Raw genomic sequence first — 20,350 nt, forward strand, 5'->3', positions numbered from 1 at the left:
GCCAATTTATTAAATTCCTACTTTAAGAGCGTGTTCACGGAGCCTTCCGAAAACTCACCCGAGACCGATGACAATCCCTGTATTCATAAGATGCCAGCTATTGACATTAGTACGCTCGGAATAGAAAATATATTGAAATCGCTTAGTCCAAATAAATCACCTGGTCCAGACGAAATCCCTTCTCGCGTATATAAAGAACTAGCCTCAGAACTTGCCCCCTACTTGCAGTTAATATTCAGTAAATCCATCAAGCAACACGAAGTACCTAATGACTGGAAAATCGCTAATGTAACGCCTATATTTAAAAGTGGAGACAAGGAACAGCCATCTAATTACAGACCGATATCTTTAACGTCCATCTCTTGCAAAGTCCTTGAACACATCGTAGTCAGCTCGGTAATGAAACATCTAGACGCGCAAAACTTATTAATGGGAAATCAACATGGATTCAGGAAAAGCAGATCTTGCGAAACTCAGTTAGCGCTTTTCGCCCACGATATTTTAGTCTCCGGGGAAGACAACATTCCAGTAGACGCGATTTTTCTTGATTTCAAAAAGGCATTTGATAAAGTACCCCACGGAAAGTTAATATTAAAACTGAAATCTTATGGTCTAGACGAAGATGTCATTTCCTGGATTAGAGAATTTTTGAGCGACCGCGTCCAAAGAGTAGTATTAGACGGTGCAGTCTCCAATGAGGTTAGAGTGACTTCTGGCGTTCCTCAGGGTAGTGTCATTGGCCCACTCCTATTCCTTCTTTATATAAACGACATTGGCGAAGTAGTGCAGAGTAAGTTACGATTATTTGCAGACGACGCTGTAGTTTACAGAGAAATTCGTTCCAGCAAAGATATAGATGAACTAACGAATGACCTTGCTGCTATCCAAGCTTGGTGCGATGCTTGGCAGTTAGAATTAAATTTGGAAAAATGCGTCGTAATGAATTTCTGGAAGAAGAATAACTCCCTACAGCGTAACTATGTCATTCGGGGCGCGCAGTTAAAGGCAGTTGAATCTGTGAAATATCTAGGGGTTAGACTCAATAATGATCTATCGTGGAATAAACATATTCGAGAAATAACCGGTCAAGCTAATCGTAAAATGGGTTTTGTTAAAAGAATATTAGGAAAGTGCGACGACAAAGTGAGAGAAATTAGCTACTTTTCCCTCGTTAGACCACATTTGGAATACGCTGCCAGTGTTTGGGACCCTCATGAAAAAGGCTTAATAACAGAGTTAGAACGCGTGCAAAGAAGAGCTGCCAGGTATGTGAAAGGTCGTTACGATAGTCTTGTTAGTGTAACTGACCTCTTACATAAACTCGGATGGGAATCTCTGTCGGACCGTAGATTGAAAAATAGACTAAACCTTTTAGATAAATTCAAGAGCAGTGTCTTTTCTGACGAAGTTAACCATATCTTGCGGACGCCAACGTACTACGGAAGATCAGATCATATAAATAAAATAAGAGAGATAGATTGCAGAACAGACAGATTCCGAATGTCATTTTTTCCACGATCAATAAGAGATTATAACGGCAGCAATGGAGCGCGTAAATAGATTGCATGACTTGTAGTGTAGCCTACTAACCTATGTAAAACTTACTGCATGTTTCTGAATTTCTATTCTATATTCTATTTCTAACAGCATATAGTAGTATAATTTGTTATTATACGGGACGTTTCTTGGACGGTGTGGTGTGCATGTGGGAGTCCAAATGCATGCTGCATGCTGGTGATTGATCACCCCCTGCCAAACACCCTAGAGGTGGCTCGCAGGGTAATTTGTAGATGTAGATGTATTGTGCTGTTACCCTTTTAGTCGTATTGTACGGCAAGCAGGGATACTATGGAATCATTCTCATATTTCCTGTCCACAGGGAATGCTTCCCTAAGCAGTTACTATCCACCATTGTTCAACTACTCAGGTAGCACAAAATATCTTCTAGATATTTGGAAAATATCTGCAATGTCTTGAAACATTTTAACACCACCTAGATGCCTAGAGTATCTTCAATGTCGTGGATGTTATAAAATCAACAAGATGTCTAGCATAATTCATTTTGAGCGGAGTCTCTTTATCTACATTTTTTAGTTAGCCTTCCATGGTAATATGTTGAAATTTGGAAGGATCATAGGAAAAGGATTACTTCTGAAAACATCTAAATGCTTGGATCGATTCAGATAAAGATATTGCAATGAGTCACTGACAACAAGACATCTATCAATGCTGTAACTCTCAACTATGTCCTGTAATACTCTGTATTATGTGCTTGACTAAACTATGTACCCCAGTACCTAGTCAAGTGAATAAGGCTTCCCATATATCAACAGTGTCCCACAGCAGCAGTAAAGCCGTAGCCGAGGTGTCCATCTTTAAAGCACTGAATCCACTCTCTTTACCTTATTAGTCTCTTGTGCTATCTTGTACTGTGGTAAAACTCGTTCCCTTAGATTTCTATCCGGAGAAGTTTCATCAGCACTCCACACTCGCCAAGAACATTCACCAACAACCCCCATAACATCTGACCACTGTACAACGTGAACTGAACCACTCTGTATCCCACGTATAGAACAAGCTACTATAAGCGATTACATGTTATCCCTATCACTTAGAAAATCCAAAATTCAATCACACAATATAGCTAAGCAAGGGTTCGCAACAGCTTTGAAAAATACTCAAACGATTGTGATGAAATAAACATGGCATGAGCCTGCACCGAGATGGGGAATGTATTTTGCATTTCCATATGCTTTCGTGTTCCAAATTCATTTGTTCCAAGGAATTACTGCTAGGAATCAGAATATAATCCAGAATTAATGCAATTGCAACCCTTTTAGTCGCCTCTTACGACAAGCAGGGATACTGCGGAAGTATTCTCTAATCCCCCATCCTCAGGGAACGCTTCCCTAACCAGCTAAAAACCTTGCATGCTACCAACAACAATGAAAAGTGATTACCTTGATTTCTATTAACAATAATTCTACCCAGGTCTTCATCTGCGAAAATGCATTAAAAAGACAATGTCAAGGTCAACATTCGCCAACATCACTATCAGGGGCGGATCCAGGATTTTTTTCTGGGAGGGGCACAAGCAAGGCCGTATCCAGGATTTTGTTCTGGGTGGGGCACAAGGATACCTCGTAATACAAAACCAAGGCAATGATAATGGGACCGTATTAGGTAAATATCATGCATATTTTTGAGGGTCTGGGGGGGGGGGGGCACGTGCCTCCGTGCCCCCCCCCCCTGGATCCGCCTATGATCACTATCATAAAGGATTACTGCCCACTAATGAACCTAACCGTTCTCCATCTCACGCGTATAATGACCTGCCCCAAGTAATTTGACTACCGTACTCAGACAAATAAATTAGTGAAAATATAGCTAAATAAGGCTGCAACAGCTTCAAAAAGCAGACTTGACCGATTGCAAGTGAGAGTTCTGAATCGCATATGGCTGCATTGAGTAACTTTGTACTTCCCGAAGTTTTCGTGGCTATTACCAATTTCAAATTTTAATGACAAAGAAACAGTCAACGTAATAGTTTTTCTTATTGCTAACCCTTTAAGCAGAGTCCTCTGGATGGCAGTTCTCTACACTACTACCTCATAGGGTTGAGTCGTTCCATACACTTCCACTATGGGAATTGAGACGTCCGCCATTTTAGTTCTTGCGTCTCTATAGAGTCTTATGGGGGAAAGTGATATAATGCCAGTTTTTTCATAAATACGCGATTCCTGTCGCATTTTCGGTAATTATAAATTATAATATATTCAATCTTGATGTACTGGGAACACTTTACTATCAATTTGTAAATTTTAAATCGTGAAAAATAACAAATAATCGCGCTTCAGCCAAGTTTTGATTATTTTCACTGGACGTTTTTCTAGATATGAAAAACTCATATTTGTCTGAAACAGGGTAAATTATTTCCAAAACTAATATTACTGCTCCCAGGGCTACTATATAGCGTTTTGTTCTCGTCAAAGGAATAATTTCAGATTTTGAAAAGTCCAATATCAGCTGAGAGAGAATTGTTATCTTCAGATCGGAAGAGATTTCGCATGTAATATCCGAGTAAACTTCCATGAAAACAGCGCAATGGATATTATACAAGGATTTTGAGGACAAGTCTGGTCAATTTTTAGTGCCGAAAAATCGGAAATATTATCCTACCCCAAAATTAGACAAGAAAAACTACAGAAGTCACAAGCTGTCATGCAGTTTATGTACTTTTCACGAGAGTTGCAGATAATAAAATATGTCATCAAAGGAGGTATATAAGAGAAAAAAATCACATTTTTCCAAAGTATATAATGTACACACACCACAAATGTTACATTTTAAGATTTCCAGAATGATTTAACAATTTCATTGAAACTAAGATTATTTACATATTGCAAAATAAAAAATAAATCTTAAGTGCACAAGATGTAACATTTCTATTAAAATGGATTCAAATTAGTAGGAGAGAATGATGAATAGGTGATAACAGCTGCCACACATCTTGCATTCTTCTCAATGTTCCTTTACCACCAATGACATTGACTACTCGAATATCTGAACCTGTAATTAAAAATATAAATAAAATTTCAAGCTTTATTACACCAAAAGCATTAATTCATAAGTAATTTTAATGAACATCATCTTACAATTAGTGATACATCAAATTCTCACAATCAACAGTCCTAATAAAGTTCTATAATGTGTAGATGTTTATTAAACATGCAATCAATTAAGTTTCTATATCATCTTTCATGGTTTGAGCAATAGGAAATTAATAAACGTGCAATTTCAATTGGCAGACAACTTTCTAGAAATTAATATTATTACCAAGATGGCAATCTTCCTGTCAGCATACAAAATTATAAAAAGGAATAATATGACATTAACATTCCACAACACTGTTACTCAGTGGCATAACTATGGGGGGAGGAAGTGAAAGATCCCTCCCCAAAGCCTCAGAGAAATAAAAAAATTATTTATAATTATTTTATATATTGAACTGCATCGACTAAAAGTTAAATCTTTAGCGCCAAAATGATTTCAAATGTATTTCCAGGAATGTTATTCTTCAAAAATTGTCTTGGACTGATTCGTTGTCTGAGGGGGAGGGGGGTGGTTGCTACCCCAGGCCATCCTATCCTTCCCAAAGCATATTCTTAGTTACCTCATTGCCATTACTCCTTCACACAAATATTTCAACATTTATCAGATCATCTAAAATTATTATCAAATTGAATACATACAGTCATATTAAACTACTCCATTGCCTAATCTCGACCATCCTATGCTCTCCCCCTTTAAAAAATATTTACATTTTAAAACATTCCAAACAGCGGAATAGGTTGATAGATTTCACATTTAACAGGCATTCTCAAACATATCCCATATTTTAACCCCAGAATACTGTTCAGCAAAGAATTCATGTCAATGGTGAAGGTACCCCCCAATTAATGACCCTCATTATAACGATGAACACCATTTACCTATTTCCATCAACACCACCATGGAATGTGTCATACAGTTTCCTCTAGTATTACATCCATTATAATAGCATTCAGACCAGGATTAAGCAGTCAATAGTTATGGAAAAAAATTGACTGTATAAGAGGAATCTCAGAATAGTAGTGAATTTATGCACAGCAAGACCAAACTTGCCTATCAAAAGAACCACTAGTAATTATGAAGAACAGATTTCAACCCCAGAAAACTGTTCAGTGAAGAGTTCAAGTAAATGCTCATGGTACCCTCCAATCAATGAGATGAACAACATTTACATTCTCCATTAACACCGTCATGGAATATATATTCCGTTAAGTACAACATATAATATAATGATTGAATATTTATATAAGACTAAATATATGAAAATTGGAAGAGTGGCAGAGCCTAAAATTTCTCTGCTGGTGTTTGGTAGTCACCATTAACTGCCAAAATTAAATACATAGATGAAGAGATACAAACGGGGATAAATTAAGCTAATAGATGCAACTGGAGCCTATCAAAATTATCGTAGATTCAACTTCTCAATATACCAACTCCAGATATATATCAACTCAAGAAAGATAAAAATTAAAATGTATACTATCATAATACAGCAAGTGCTCGTATATGAGGCTGAGGTAAGGACCCTAACAAAGCAGCCCTAGAAGAAGTAAATAACTGTTGGAAATTAAATATTGAGAAGGATATATGGTCCAACATTTGACGAAGGGGTTTGGAGAATACTGAAAAACATAGAGCAGGAAACTTCATAAAACAAGATATTGTCACTGTGATCAGAAGTAGGAGAATTGCATGGCTTGGTCATGTAAGAAGAAGTGAGGAGTATGGAGAGGTCAACCAGAGGGAAGGCACCCACCAGGAAGACTAAGATGCAATGGCCCAGTGGTTGAGGACATGGGATGAGTTGGGGAAAAGGTTGACATTATGGAGGACAGAGGAGTCTGAAGAGACAACTTGTTGGTAAGGCCAAATATCAACTTGGATTTGAGTATGGAATCATATTACTTGCAATATTTACTTTGATTAAACATGTTTTGTGCTTGAATTCCCCCTCTCTTAGAACGACTGTTGCACTTATTTGTAATTTGATTTCAGCATTAATCTCATGAACATAATAACATTTCATACATACTAATTTCCTCTTCAAAAATAAGGGGGTACTTCGTAATTGGAACTTTAAAACTTGACTGAAGGATTAAAAGCAGTGGCTTCATAGTATGTGGTTTACAATATCATTGATTAAAAAATTCAACCATGTTGCAATGACCTATTGCAAAATTTTTTTAACCATATGCTGAAGTAGAAAACTGAAAGTAAGAATTACAACTCTACAGCATGCTTAAAACACTCTGTTGTACTTAAACCATACAGTATAGTAGGCCTTTATAATGTATTCTACTGAAGACAAAATGATTCTTTGGTGTTCTATACAACAAATACATGAACTAAACAATAAACCCAAAAATTACATTTAAACATGAATTATCTTCTGCATGTTAATCGATGAAGCCATAATATCTTTGGAAAAGAATGATGCCAAGCTTAAAATGATACAAATTCAGCCAATCAGTGATGTATAAAAAAATAAAAGCTTATACTACAATTAAGTTAAGTTCAAACTCAAAGAGAACCAATGCGTCTAATATTTATATGCCACTTTCATTATGAGGTTTTAGACTTTTACTTTGCAGTGCACCATTTTCCTCTAGGAACTCTAATGAATTACCTTCAACAAATATATTCAAAGCTACAGACACTAACCTCAACCCTTAAGAAACAAATAAATGGCAATGTGGTATCCTATTCATACATGCATGCTGGTGAGAAAGGGTAGTTGAACGCTCAATGCCAGGGTATTTCTTGTAAAATGTAGAACTTACCCAATCAGTAATTTTAGCATTGTGTGCTAGTTCTTCCTATGTTGCTCCCTTGCCAAATGACACTCTTGGAACCTGCATGAACAGCAGCAGCAACATGCAAGTGATAATGCAAATCAATTTTATTAATTTATTCCAATGGTAAACATTACTAATCACTAGAATATAGAATCAACGCAAAAGGAAATGGCAGAAAATCCCCCTACGGCTTAGGATAAACACCATAAATGGATTTAGGAGTACAATATCCTAGGTTTATCACAACGTATCACTAAGAAATGCATTTTAAAGAAGTTTTTAATGCAACAGAAATCATGATATCTCAAAAATATCATTAAAGCCATATTATTTTCACACAATACCACATCAGGTCTTGAATAAGTTATATCTACACATTAACAATAAGCTCCCAATCCACTCTTGACAATCACTATTTATAAAACATTTATAAAAGCACAATTAAACACACAGGCTTAATAAAAGTAAATGTATAAGTAACTCAATAAGTTCTAGAAAAATTTATATGAATAATATACACACTGACAACAACGCATTGAAATTGAAATGATGTACGAAGAAATAATCAAAAACTCCTAGTTTTCCATAGCCATATTTTTTAAATAACTCGCAATAATTAGGCATGAATAGTACCGTCCTCTTTGATAATCACTGAAGCCATTTCAGAAAAACCTAATTAATTATATATTTCCATATTTTACAAATAGTTACTAAGCCCGAATACGTACCACAAGTAAATATTCGGCCAAAGATGTTGAAACTTCAAGTACACAGGAGCAGACAGCAGCATAAGCACTGGGCCACGACAAAAGTTCGGTGTTAATGTATTTTTCCGTTTTAACCAGCCCTAGGAATGTAATCCTCTTCACTGGACTTAAACTGGAATTAAAAATTCGGAATGAGTCAAGGAAAAGATTAGTCGCAAAAGCGACTCGTCGAGATTTTAATTGCATCCTAAAATTAAGCATTCACACTACTTCGAAATATAATAGTCATTCTTCTCATAAACTACACACAAATAAAGCAATGAAAAGTGGAGTTTCGTCCACTAATATGTATCCAGATGCGCAGATTCTAGTCAAAAACGTAATTGCCTTTATCGTTGTAAATGACCGTAAGATTACTTCATACCGGCATTGACAAAAACAAATATTTTTATTGAATACAAAACTAGCAGCACTAACAGTTATTGTTACACATTCTGGTACGTAGTAAAGAACTACATCAATCATCTCTGCAACCCAGACTAAATATTATATTTTAGTCACAAAATTTCACATATTCCATTGATGAATAGAAAACACAGAAGCACAGAAACACTCGTCAAGAACCTCGCCGGATTATCTGAACCGGAATACATATTTTTTTAAATTACTACTTATGCACAGTTCAAACCTAATAATTGAAATGCGTGGATCAACACTATTAAAAATTTAAGGTAATAGTATTAAAGGAACCATTAAGTGCAGAAAAACTTACCTCACGTAGGCGGGAAGACGTTGTTTGGTGTCACTTGTCCCTTCGGCGTATTTGAAGCCATTTCGCTCTTCTCTCAGTATTTTGAGGGAAACTAAAATTTTTAAACACGTCCTTGGTGCTAATGGAGCAATTAGGAGCCGAACTACAACCTATTGTGCCGTATTTCTACTACAAATAACGGAAAATCTTGCCGAGCAACTGCCAGCCACATTCACTTTCTATGTGTAAACAACAAGTGCAGAGAACAAAGATGGTAGGATGCGACGACTCAACTTTGTAGTGTATTATCAACAATCCAGAGGACTCTGCCTTTAAGTCGCCTCTTACGACAAGCAGGGATACTGCGGAGGTATTCTCAAATACCCCACCAGCAGGGAACGCTTCCCTAAACAGCTAAAACCTTGCATGCTACCAAACAACAATGTTAAGTGATTACCTTGATTTCTATTAACAATAATTCTACTCAGGTCTTCAACTGCGAAAATACAATTAAAAGGCATTGTCAAGGTCAACATTCACCAACATCACTATCGTAAATTATTACTACCCATTAATGAACCCAACCATTCTGCAACTTATGCGTATGATGAACTGGCCCAAGTTACAACCACCTTACTCTGACAAATTAAAAAAATGCTATCAGTTCAAATATTGCTAAATAAGGCTTGCAACAGCTTTAAAAAGCAGATAGACTAGGCCGATGATAAGTGATGTTCTGCATCCGCGAAGGTCTGCATTGAGTAACTTTGTACTTCCTGAAGTTTTTGTGACAATTTCAAATTTTAATAACAAAGAAACAGTCAACAAAAGAGTTTTAGTTATTGCAAACCCTTTTAGTCGCCTCTTACGACAAGCAGGGATACTGCGGAGGTATTCTCAAATCCCCATTCCGCAGGGAATTTTTTCTTAAACAATTACTGCTTCATAAATGCTCACCCAATGAAAAGTGATACCATTTTTTTCTCAAGGTCATTTAAAAGCAACCAAGGTAGTTATTTGTGAAACCTCATAGCATAGAAATACTTTTAAATGACTAATTCACAATACACATGGCAGTTACAACTGATAGCAATATCGATCACAGGACTTGCATGAATTCTTTTCCAATGTAAGGTGATGCACTTTGAATGCATTTTAGTCAGGATTATGTGCAGATTGTTAAGGAATAACCACGTTACCAGGAAACATGGCATGACACATAAAATAGTTACTTATATCTTCACCTTTACTTGCCTTCAGTTGTATCACCACTCCCTTGGTAGAAGTCATCCTGTAAAAGAAAGATGCCCACATAGATGGAAGTAATGTAGCACAGTTTTAATAAGGGGTATTTAGAGAAGCACACATGAAGGCGAGATTTCTTTGTTTATTACAATCAATAAACACTTTATTAGCAAAATAAGCCAATGGTTGTTTTCTTTTAGGGTGTATTGTGTAAAAGAGTTCAAATGAAGACCACTTTATTTTCTTTCACAGCCATTGCTCTCCTATTGTACCAAACAATGAGGTAGGACAGCAGTGAAATCGAGAGATGCACACCATGGGATTCCTCTCTTGATGATAAGTTGTATGCAGGCAGGGCAGGAATGCTTCATTATCATTACAGCCAGCCTCTGCTGCCCATGAGGCACACCTCTCTGCCGTGTATTCGAACACTGTTTGGATAGACAGATGGAAGAGACTTCCTGTTATCCTAGTTAGCCCCTGCTCTGCCTTTCACGAATCTCAGGAAATCCAGCTGAAACATCGAAGTAAATAATGCAAGACAATAATTAGACAAACAAGCTGGATCAACTAAAAACTATTTCCTTAAATATGGCATGGCCAAAAGAGGATGGCAAAAAAATGATGATACCCATTAAGCATATAAGGATATTTAATATTTTTCTAATGTAGGTATACCACAGTTCGAACAAGTTAAGATCCCAGAGGTTATTTCACAGCTGACACTGATTTCACTACACAACCACTGACCACTTCTAGCCACTGCCTAGAGATGGCACTGATTTGTGCAGTAGGGGCCGGTCATCAAACCACTTTTTTGGTAATTCAAAATTTGACATATGGAAAAATGTAACTCAAGGAACCATATGAACAGAAAAAATTTTGTTCCTATAAGTTGACATCCTGCAGTGATGCCAGGGCCATTTGTGCCTAGCGTAGGACCCCCACAACACATAACCTCTTTCTATGCTGCTTTAGTGATAAATGTTCTGATTTAAATGTTTTTTTTTCAGCCAATTCTGCACCAGTCATGCCTGACATTGTTGAGGTAGGTGACATAGATCCAATACCAACTGTTTTTTATGCAACCTACGATATTAAAATGCAAAGAAACGTAAAAAACTTTTTGTTATTAAAATATGTTATGGGGCATATTATCTTAATTTATCTTAATTAATGGCAACTTACTGTGCTTGTATGGGCATGATCACACTTATATGACCCTTTCCCTTACATAGTACATACAAACAATTATTCACTACCCTCCAATTGCAAGAAATTATTCTTCATAACTGTTTGTTTCTGAATTCAGCCTGATATTTTGCAGATATATAATCTTCACAGCTACAGCAACAGAGGATATCATTTCCAATTTAAAAATAATGCACTTGAAATTCTGATGTCTGTACATACAGGTAATGAGCCACTTTAAATAAAACCACTTTTCCACAAACCTAATATCCAGCTCATCCTTGATATCCTGACGATATGCAACACCCCTAGTTTCGTATGCGGAGCTGGAAAGCATACGTTTAAGGAAGAACTGGCTAATTCAACCAGTTAGTGCTGGAACCTAATGTAGGGAAAATTTACCACTCTAAGAATCTCTTCAAAATTTTATGCACTCCCTTTTAAGAAGCTTTCTTGCACCGACAGAAGGCAGAGGTTCACACCCATCCTAAGGCTGGGACCTTACTCAGGACAAAGATCCCCTTCTTCCACAGTCAAGTGAATGAAGTGTTCGTGTTTCACATTAGCATGTACAGTCGGATTCATAAGTATTGCAACAAATGCAGCAGTGCCACTTTCGCCGCAGTTTGGAAATCGAGTTTCGGCATTTTCTATCGTACCAGTGGGAGGGAAATTTGAACTACATTCCCAACTCCTGTAATAGTTTTAAAACAACATCGTTAAAGGGAAATGTATGCGGGATATGTGCAATGTTTAATACAACATTAATTATGCAGCACCTGCTAGATAATACATCTATGTCCAGAACATCAATTTACCTTCTCTCGTAAGTTGGCCGATCCGTCGAAGTATATTACAATTAACAATTATTGTCTTACAATTAATGCTGAAGCTTTTCGATCAGCGATAGCGAGCATAACATACATATAAAATATCCGATGCAATATCACAGCAAATAATGCCGCTGAGTGTTTAAAATTAGTTTGATTTAGTGACACTACAAGACTACTTCATTCCCTTGCCTGACAAAGCTCGTAATGAATCCACTACGAATTCAACAAGTGAGATAGACAAGAATTCAACAAGTGGTTAAGGTGAAGACTTACCACGGCAGCAATCCGAAATCGGTAATTAGAAATTTCAAACTTAGTCCAAACGTTCATGCTAATGGATTTAGTATATTTTTCTATTCGCGATTCCAGCCAAGGGAGACACCACCTGGCGGAGAACGCTCGAAACAGAGGAACGATGGTCATGATGCAGCAGTGCTATGAGGAATAGTGTATATGAGACCTTTACACTGTTTTATTAAGTAGTTATGGGGTGATACCTACTTTTTGGTTTCAAAGCAATTACTACCGTTACTTGAGGTTAAATATTCTTTAATTCTACGACCCTGTAATAACTGCAGCACAAGTTGAATTGTTTAAAAGCGAGGCGACGGCTGTTGTTCCCGCACGTAGGTAGGAGCAGAAAGCTCTTGTTTAGGACGATTTTAATGGAGATATGTTGGTTTTACATGCTATAGCTATTAATATAGTTTTATTTCAATTGAAAATCGTTCATGTGTCAGGTTACGCTGAACAAAAGTAGAAAAATATCCAATGCATCAAAGTATCCGATATCCGTGATCGCGGTTTTCGAGATTTTAAGTATAACATACTCAATATTTACATTGCCATTATTATGAGCGGGATGGTATTTGCCCGTGTTATTCTGATAAATGTTTTTTTTCTTCTGTGCGTGATGTGCTATTGAACGATTTACCTAAAGTTTCTGAGTATAGTAACTCAAGATTCACGTTAAGTATCAATAGCAAGGAGGATGAACCTACTGTACATTGAAAGAACGATTTTTAACAGCGTATCACGATGTAAATTAGTAAAATATGCATTATGGTAAACATTATTTGCTTATTTTGATGGATTCCTGGTGTCAATTCGGTAGTCAATTCAGCAGCAGTAGTAGAACTTTATAGTCTCCATGATTTTACTAAGAACAGCAAATAAACGAAGATGTGAATCAACAGTAAAGATCTTTAAGTCGTCCTCAAATTTCTAAATCATACCAAACAATTTCATTTCCCAATGTTAAAGCATATCACATAACCATTTAGTTCATTTCTTATCCGGAAATATGATAATAAATAGGTGAACACAGCAATCCACATCAGTGAAGCAGACGGCTGTGGCACCCAAATATAACACGAAAACTGCCTGAAATGGATTATGGTTCCATGTATTGAAGCGGCAGGTTGTATATGAAATACTATTAAGTTCTTTTGAAGTGTATTACATAGAAATGGCTACGAAGTAACGCAATACGATTTGGATGAATGCAAGTCAAGAATCAAACTTGACTCGTAATGTTTAGGTACATTATAAACACCTTTAGTTACGTCGTCAAGCAGTTTTCTTCAGTTCTAGATCTTCTTACGGACGAAAGAAGCCGAGAAATACACCGTACGAAGGTTTTAAAAGAATATTTCTATCTTATTAGCTCTTGATATTATGGTTTATGTTCTCTCCTTACGCCAATGCTTTATGATTGTTTTGATTTTACCATCACTCTGGTGGCCATATTGGAAATTGACGTCACTGACAGCAGCGCCGCCATCGGTCATTTGAGTCTCGAATTGCACATCGATTTGGGACTAAACGGACTTGCTTTGATGTCAATACTAGAACTTCACATGAAACTCTCAATCCTCAATACCCTCATGCCACAAAATGACGCAGTGACTGGTCGAGCCACTGCACTTTCTTTTTTGGCGTCAACCAAGAATATTTCTCTCTCTCCCGCCCATCAACTTGCATGATCTACTTCAATGCTTTTTGTTGAGGTGACATGCCTGGACAACAACGGCTGCAATTCCATCTACCTGATCATCACTGGTCCTTTGACACATCAATAAATATTGTATAATACGATTTTTAGTGTCAACCCTTTCACTGCAAAGCCCGTCTTTTCACAGCTTGAATTTTCCAACACTAAAGGTCAAAGTCCATGTTTTCACAGCTTAAATTTTTCTAAGCTTAAGACCAAAGGCTGTGTTTACATGGCGTTGCAGTCAAGCATGCCAAGTGAGTCCCAAGCACCATTTGGGTCACTAGGCGCGAAAAGTCCAACCGTTTCCTATTGTCCTTGTTTATCTCGGCCCATTCCGGCACTTCCCACAAGTCTTCCCTTCCGGCACAAGTTCCACTTCAGGTGCTCATGGTCACTTAATTGTATATAATTTAGAATAACTAAAAACGTACATTCTGCATTTACTGAAAATCAATGCCAAGAATGACATTCTGGATGTTCTACTGATCGGTCACAAATTTTAACCCTTTCGCACCGAATGCCTCACCTGTGCGGCGAGGATTTTCTTCCATAAGCAACAGATGCCACACCAGTGCGTCCTGAATTTTCTTATCCTAACCAACGAATGCCACACCTGTGCGGCACAGGTCAAAAAAAGTGACCGTGACAGACACAATAGACCCACGGACGCCGTCGCCCCTCACGATCCGCCTTAGCACTCGCCCAGTCCCATCTTCGGCCGCTCAGGTTGACCCTTTCTTATCCTCTCCACGCGGTCAACTACTGTTATTTTCAGTGTTTTCAAAAAAAATATTTGTAGCTTACTTTTGAAATTCAATGCTAGAAATGAATTCATCTTTTTTTTGCTGACCACATGGAAACTTCAAACAAAATTCTTATGTTAATCTCAACGGAGTTATAAAAGCACTTGTAAATACATTAAATCCGTCTAAATCAACGTTAGAACTTCGTTTAAAATTTCTGCACGCTCAGAAAAAACACAAAATACATTTTGAATGTAAAAAAATCAGTGCGAGCAACAAATATTTGAATATATTTTGCATTAATATTTTAGCCAGTTGACAGCGAACTCGTGCCAGGAAGGGGCTTTTAATCCTTCTAGGGTCTGGGACAGAGGCCGAGGAAAGGGATCGGCGCCCTCTGAGTCGGGTCCAAAAATGGTTAGGGAGGGAACCACTGCCTTCAGTTGACACGAAAACCTTTTGTACAAGGGAGTAAAGAAAACTTTCAAGAGGCTCGTATTGAGGAAGAATTTCCCTGAACTAAGGTCCGGCGCGAAAGGGTTAAACAGAACTCTAGCTTTCATATTATCAGAGTGCACCATCACATGAACAAATGTTGGAGTCGCTAAGGTTAGATGTTTAATTTTTATTTTTAAACATTACCAGTATTTTTATAGGAGCGACATTGTAATGATTTACATGCAAAGATATACATTACTCTGTTAGCCACACTCCAAGTGTAGATTTGTAGTGAAGTTTGATAAATATCCGATTAATAACTCCTATGAAGAAAAGCCCTCGCAATGTAATAAAATATGATTCTCTCAGTGTGACACGCAACCGGCTATACAAACATTTTAAACTTTGATTATCATCTAACCTCCATATTATTCAACTTGTTTTGTATAAACATATCTATATAAAATTATGAGCATTGAAAAATGACAAAATTTTATTTATTTTGGATGAAATAATATTTTGTTGTAAAATAATTACAAATACGATTTACTCATGGTTTTGGGATAACTTTCGAGAATTATAATGAAAAAACTACAGATGGGTCGAATAGCAAAGGGTCTAGCCGGTTAAAATGGCGAAAAGTGCCCCCCGATGTTTGGAAAAAAATAAATATACACTTAAAGTGCATCACAAATTATGTGTTTCCCCTATATTTCAGTTTGGACAACTATGGATTATAACCCCAAAAAAATTGAAAAACAGTTTTCATTTTTTTGACCATATCTCCAGTTTTTATTTTTTTAATGTTGTTATCTTGATTTTAAAAAGTAAAAACAAAAACTTTCTACCACCATGATTTTATTTTTCAAAATTCTGAGTTTGAAAACTAAACTTTTAAATAGTTTGAAATATTCAAAATTAAATTTAAAAATTTATGAAAGAGTTGACACGCCGAAAAAAATTTATATTGTTACCCCTACATCAAAGTATATTCCTAATGTTGTGCAGATTTTTATAATTGGTGAAACACAGTGAAAAACACGAAAAACTGCTTTGCGCCATTTGCATCAACGTATTCCAGGAGGAAATTTGAATTGATTGTTGAGAGCAACGATTGCTGATCAGTTTGTATACCATTTTCCTGAACTGAAGGCGGCTGACCTTGAGCGTGCTCGCAACCCACCCACTCTTCTAGCCAATCACAGAAGAGCGACAGGAGAAAGTGTGCAAGAGCCCGCAGTCTCTCTCCGAACTCCGTTGAGTGCACATCGCTCTCCAGCTGGCAGTGTTGCCAAGCCGAATCTTTGGAGATCGCCGAGCGCTCGTTCTGCTGCCCCCAAAAGTACCGTTACTCCCAAGGCTGGCAACACCGGTCGACCGGATGGACGGGAGCGGAGGGGAAAAGGGAAGGGGATGGAGGGGAAGGGAGAGGTGGAAGGGGCAGCGCTTCCCATTGGCTACTTTCTATTTTCCACCCAGCCGCCTTCAGTTCGGGAAAATGGTATAATATTATTGATCAAGGCTACAAATTAGCATAAACAATTCCCATCACATTTAGATTACTCATAATTACTGGTTATAACCATACTGCTAAGCTTTTCTCCAAGTTTTAAGTTCTTCTCCAAGCTTCGAGAAATACATTGAATTCATCTCTCCTGGCTTTAATATGCAGCTTTGGAAATCAGCCAAAATCCTGGCCTGGGTGAATCAACATAATTAAATCAAGGTCTATAATCAGTACACCCATGTCTCGTATAGCGCAAATTCATTCCTCGGGGAAACATTGCAATGCAGTGTAGCCTAATCAAAAATCTTAAATGCTCTCGTGATAAAACGTGACCTTGCATTTAAGTACACACGAAATTTCTATCATTTTACGCATTTCATATATATTAATCAAAATCCATTGCTGTGCCTTGGCCAAAAGTATTACTCGTCATTGGGTCCATAGTAATTTATCTGGTCTACTTAACAGAATGATAATAAGTAATTTAGATCGTTAATTAAGCATGGGGCTAGTGGAAATGGATTTTTTTTTCAGCAATATGGTTTGAGACGTATGTTTGCCCTCATAGGTTATTGGGCGATTGACTTCCAGGTAGAGGGTCTATGCTAAAGCCTAAAGGTCATCGGTATTCACGGGGGAGAAATGGAGCGGTGTCCGAGTGGCGCATGAATAGCATCAACACATAAAAGGGTCCGCTATGGAGTCTCAAACACAATGGCTTCGTTCCCTCCCCGCAAGTAGGCCTTCTGCGACTCAGAAATACAGTTCAGCAGTGGAAGGTGATATAGATGGAGCCATACAGAGTAAAAACCAAGAGAATATGGCAAAAAATAAGAATGCGTGTAGAAAAATCAAGAATTTATCATGAAAAACTATAAACCTAGAAGAGGAATAGAAAGAGGTCAATTGCTTTGAAAATGGAGAGCGTCAAAGCGATATTGCGCGGAAGTTTAAATGCACGATGCCTTATTCTGAATAAAGACGAAGTTAAAACATCAGTGACCTCAGCCGCCAACTTCAACCAAGCGGTCTACACATATGGAAAGTTCATAGTGAATCAGTACAAAAAGACAAGAGTGGTAATCGTTCCGAGAAATTTAGTGAAAGCTCCGGTTGGTTCCAGAATTTCAACGGCAAGCAGGTATTTTCAGTGCTGCGATATCAGTTGAATCTGCAAGTGTTGATAGCGCAGTCACCGCAACATTTTCTGATGAACTCCAAGCTGTGATTGAGAGTGACTCCTTTCCCCCTCGACTAGTGTTTTGTGTTAACGAGACGGTTTATTATGGAAAAGAATGCAATCTCGTTAATTCATTTTCAGGGAAGGAAAACCTGGGTCAGGTTTCAAGGCATTTAAAGACTGTTTCACGTAGCTGCAAAGGACTCGGAGGACTTCAAATTAAAATGATTTATCATTCATAAACTCCGCTAGCTATGAAATGGCATTCAAAGTAGCATTTTCCTGTCATTTCGATGAGCGACAAAAGGGCCTGAGTTAAAAAATAGTTGTTTTAAAAAATCGTCAACAGCTGGCAACGCATTACGATCCCCTGAGACAGCAGATGTTAGTCCACCTGCAGGACAGGAGGGAATTTCAAAAGCACGTAAGAATTTCTTTAAACGCGAATGAAAGTCTTTGAATGTGTGCATACTATCTTTAAAGATGTTTTAAACTATAAAAATTATTTATAAATAATATTATGGGAATACAGATGTTTTAGAGGAAATTCAATACCCAAGACCTATGCTACCAGGAACGCATCCCTATCTTCCCAATGTTGAAATGCTCTTGTATAACGCAAATTTGTATAGGGCAAAGACCCCAAGGAACGCATCCCTTACGCTATACGAGACATGGGTGTACATGGGAGGAGTGGACTGAGCTGATGAAAATATTGACAAGTAACAAGAATTAATCCATGGAAAGAAATGATACTCTTCCTTCCATTAGCCTTCCGTTATTTTACTGCTGGCTTTACAAAATGCTTGGCAATTGCATAAAATAAAAGATGTGAAGCCAATGGATCTTCTTGAATACCGTCGCCGTGTGGTCTGTCACTATATAGAGACATATGGTAATACTGCTGAGCCTGGTGGGATAGGGAGACCATCTATGAATCCTAAACTTGACTCAAATCATGACAGCTTGAATCATAGGATAGGAAAGCAAGGAAAGCAAATTTGCTGTGTCCCATGTCACAAAAATAACACTTTTTAATGTAAAAATATGCAATTTATAATTGCATGTCAAGTGTTCACCTGGATATCTCTCTTAATAGTACGCTACCTTGGTTTGACAAGGTTCTAACTGACCATCAGCTGGTTTTGAGAAAAACCTTGTCAAATTTTTAAACTGCTCTATTTCTATTATTACTAGGAATTTATTTTTGATTGTTGGCACATACACTAGTGATCCACTAGATACACTAGTAATTATTACTTTAAGATAATATGTTATTCATTTTATTTTTATGCAAGTTTATATGAGTAATAAAATAAGTAAAATGCAGTTAGAACCTTTTCATACCAAATATTATTTTTTCCTCCTTGCTGTTGGAACTTTGTCACTGTTCTAAATCTGTTATTATTTTACATAGAGGAATAAAAACCGGTGCAACACATAGAGAAACATAAACTTAGCTATCTTGAGTGAAAACACCAAATTTTGCAAAAATGTTAGTTAGAACCTTGTCAAACCAAGGTATTAGGTTAGTTAATAACTGTCTGAATCTAATGTTTTGCCAGTTACCATTGAGTTCCTTATAGTAGTGGATTTACCTAGTATTCCATTTTTAGAACACCTCGTAATTAAAAATTGGCAAAAGATACATTGTCTTTTTTCTTTCACATATTGTTCTCATACGTACTTTTATCTACAATAGGTTAAAATCAGGTTAAAATTTGCATTTTTCAAACCTTCGGCATGTATGGGATTGAACACTCACCTCTCGAAAAAGCTGCCATCCATCACACCGTGCTGGAGAAGGAAAGGCGTGTCTAAATCCCCCCCTGGAAGGGAAGTCAGTAATGAGAGAAGCAAGCAAGCATTCCATCACCACCTCCATCCCCCTCTGATTAAGGTGGACACCGTCGGGACGGCGACGATTACCTTTACCCATATACCTGTACCGAAGAAGGAAAGGAAATGAAAACAACCTTAAGTGGGCATTGGAAAAAGCATATGAGAATGAAATACTAACCTCTCAAAAAATCTTACGTCTACCCCACCGTGCTAAAGAAGAAAAGGAGTCGTAATATCTACGACCCGGAATCCCCCTGTAAAGGAAGTCAGTTATGAGAGAATCGGTTAACGTCAGGCAGCATGCGTGAATTCGAATACTGTGTAATATCTTACATCTGTTGTACCGGTGTAGCCACCGTCCCAGCGCCAGTACGTGCCTCCTGTATATTACATTACTCCACATAGCTGGCGCTGGAGGTATAGTAAGAAAGGTTACTCCAGGGGCCAACACCCGCAGCTTCATGATCAAGCGATGTATGTCGGCTCTCAAGGTGCGATATAAGCAGTCCTG

At 37.5% G+C, this 20,350-nt stretch overlaps 2 long non-coding RNA genes across 2 annotated transcripts; both read right to left on the bottom strand.

Annotated features, from left to right (window-relative positions):
* Positions 1-4,528: 4,528 nt before the first annotated feature.
* LOC124172352 lies at positions 4,529-8,173 on the bottom strand. Its single transcript, XR_006868134.1, has 3 exons — positions 8,135-8,173; positions 7,392-7,463; positions 4,529-4,569 (listed from the first exon to the last, which is right to left on the bottom strand). It is a non-coding gene; the product is annotated as an uncharacterized LOC124172352 (long non-coding RNA).
* Positions 8,174-10,520: 2,347 nt separating this feature from the next.
* Positions 10,521-20,336, bottom strand: LOC124172424. The gene is made up of 4 exons (XR_006868163.1): positions 20,173-20,336; positions 20,018-20,093; positions 19,763-19,940; positions 10,521-10,623 (listed from the first exon to the last, which is right to left on the bottom strand). It is a non-coding gene; the product is annotated as an uncharacterized LOC124172424 (long non-coding RNA).
* Between the last annotated feature and the right edge of the window lie 14 nt (positions 20,337-20,350).

Source organism: Ischnura elegans, assembly GCF_921293095.1.
Source record: "Ischnura elegans chromosome 13 unlocalized genomic scaffold, ioIscEleg1.1 SUPER_13_unloc_1, whole genome shotgun sequence".
In the NCBI taxonomy this organism is placed as follows: domain Eukaryota; kingdom Metazoa; phylum Arthropoda; class Insecta; order Odonata; family Coenagrionidae; genus Ischnura; species Ischnura elegans.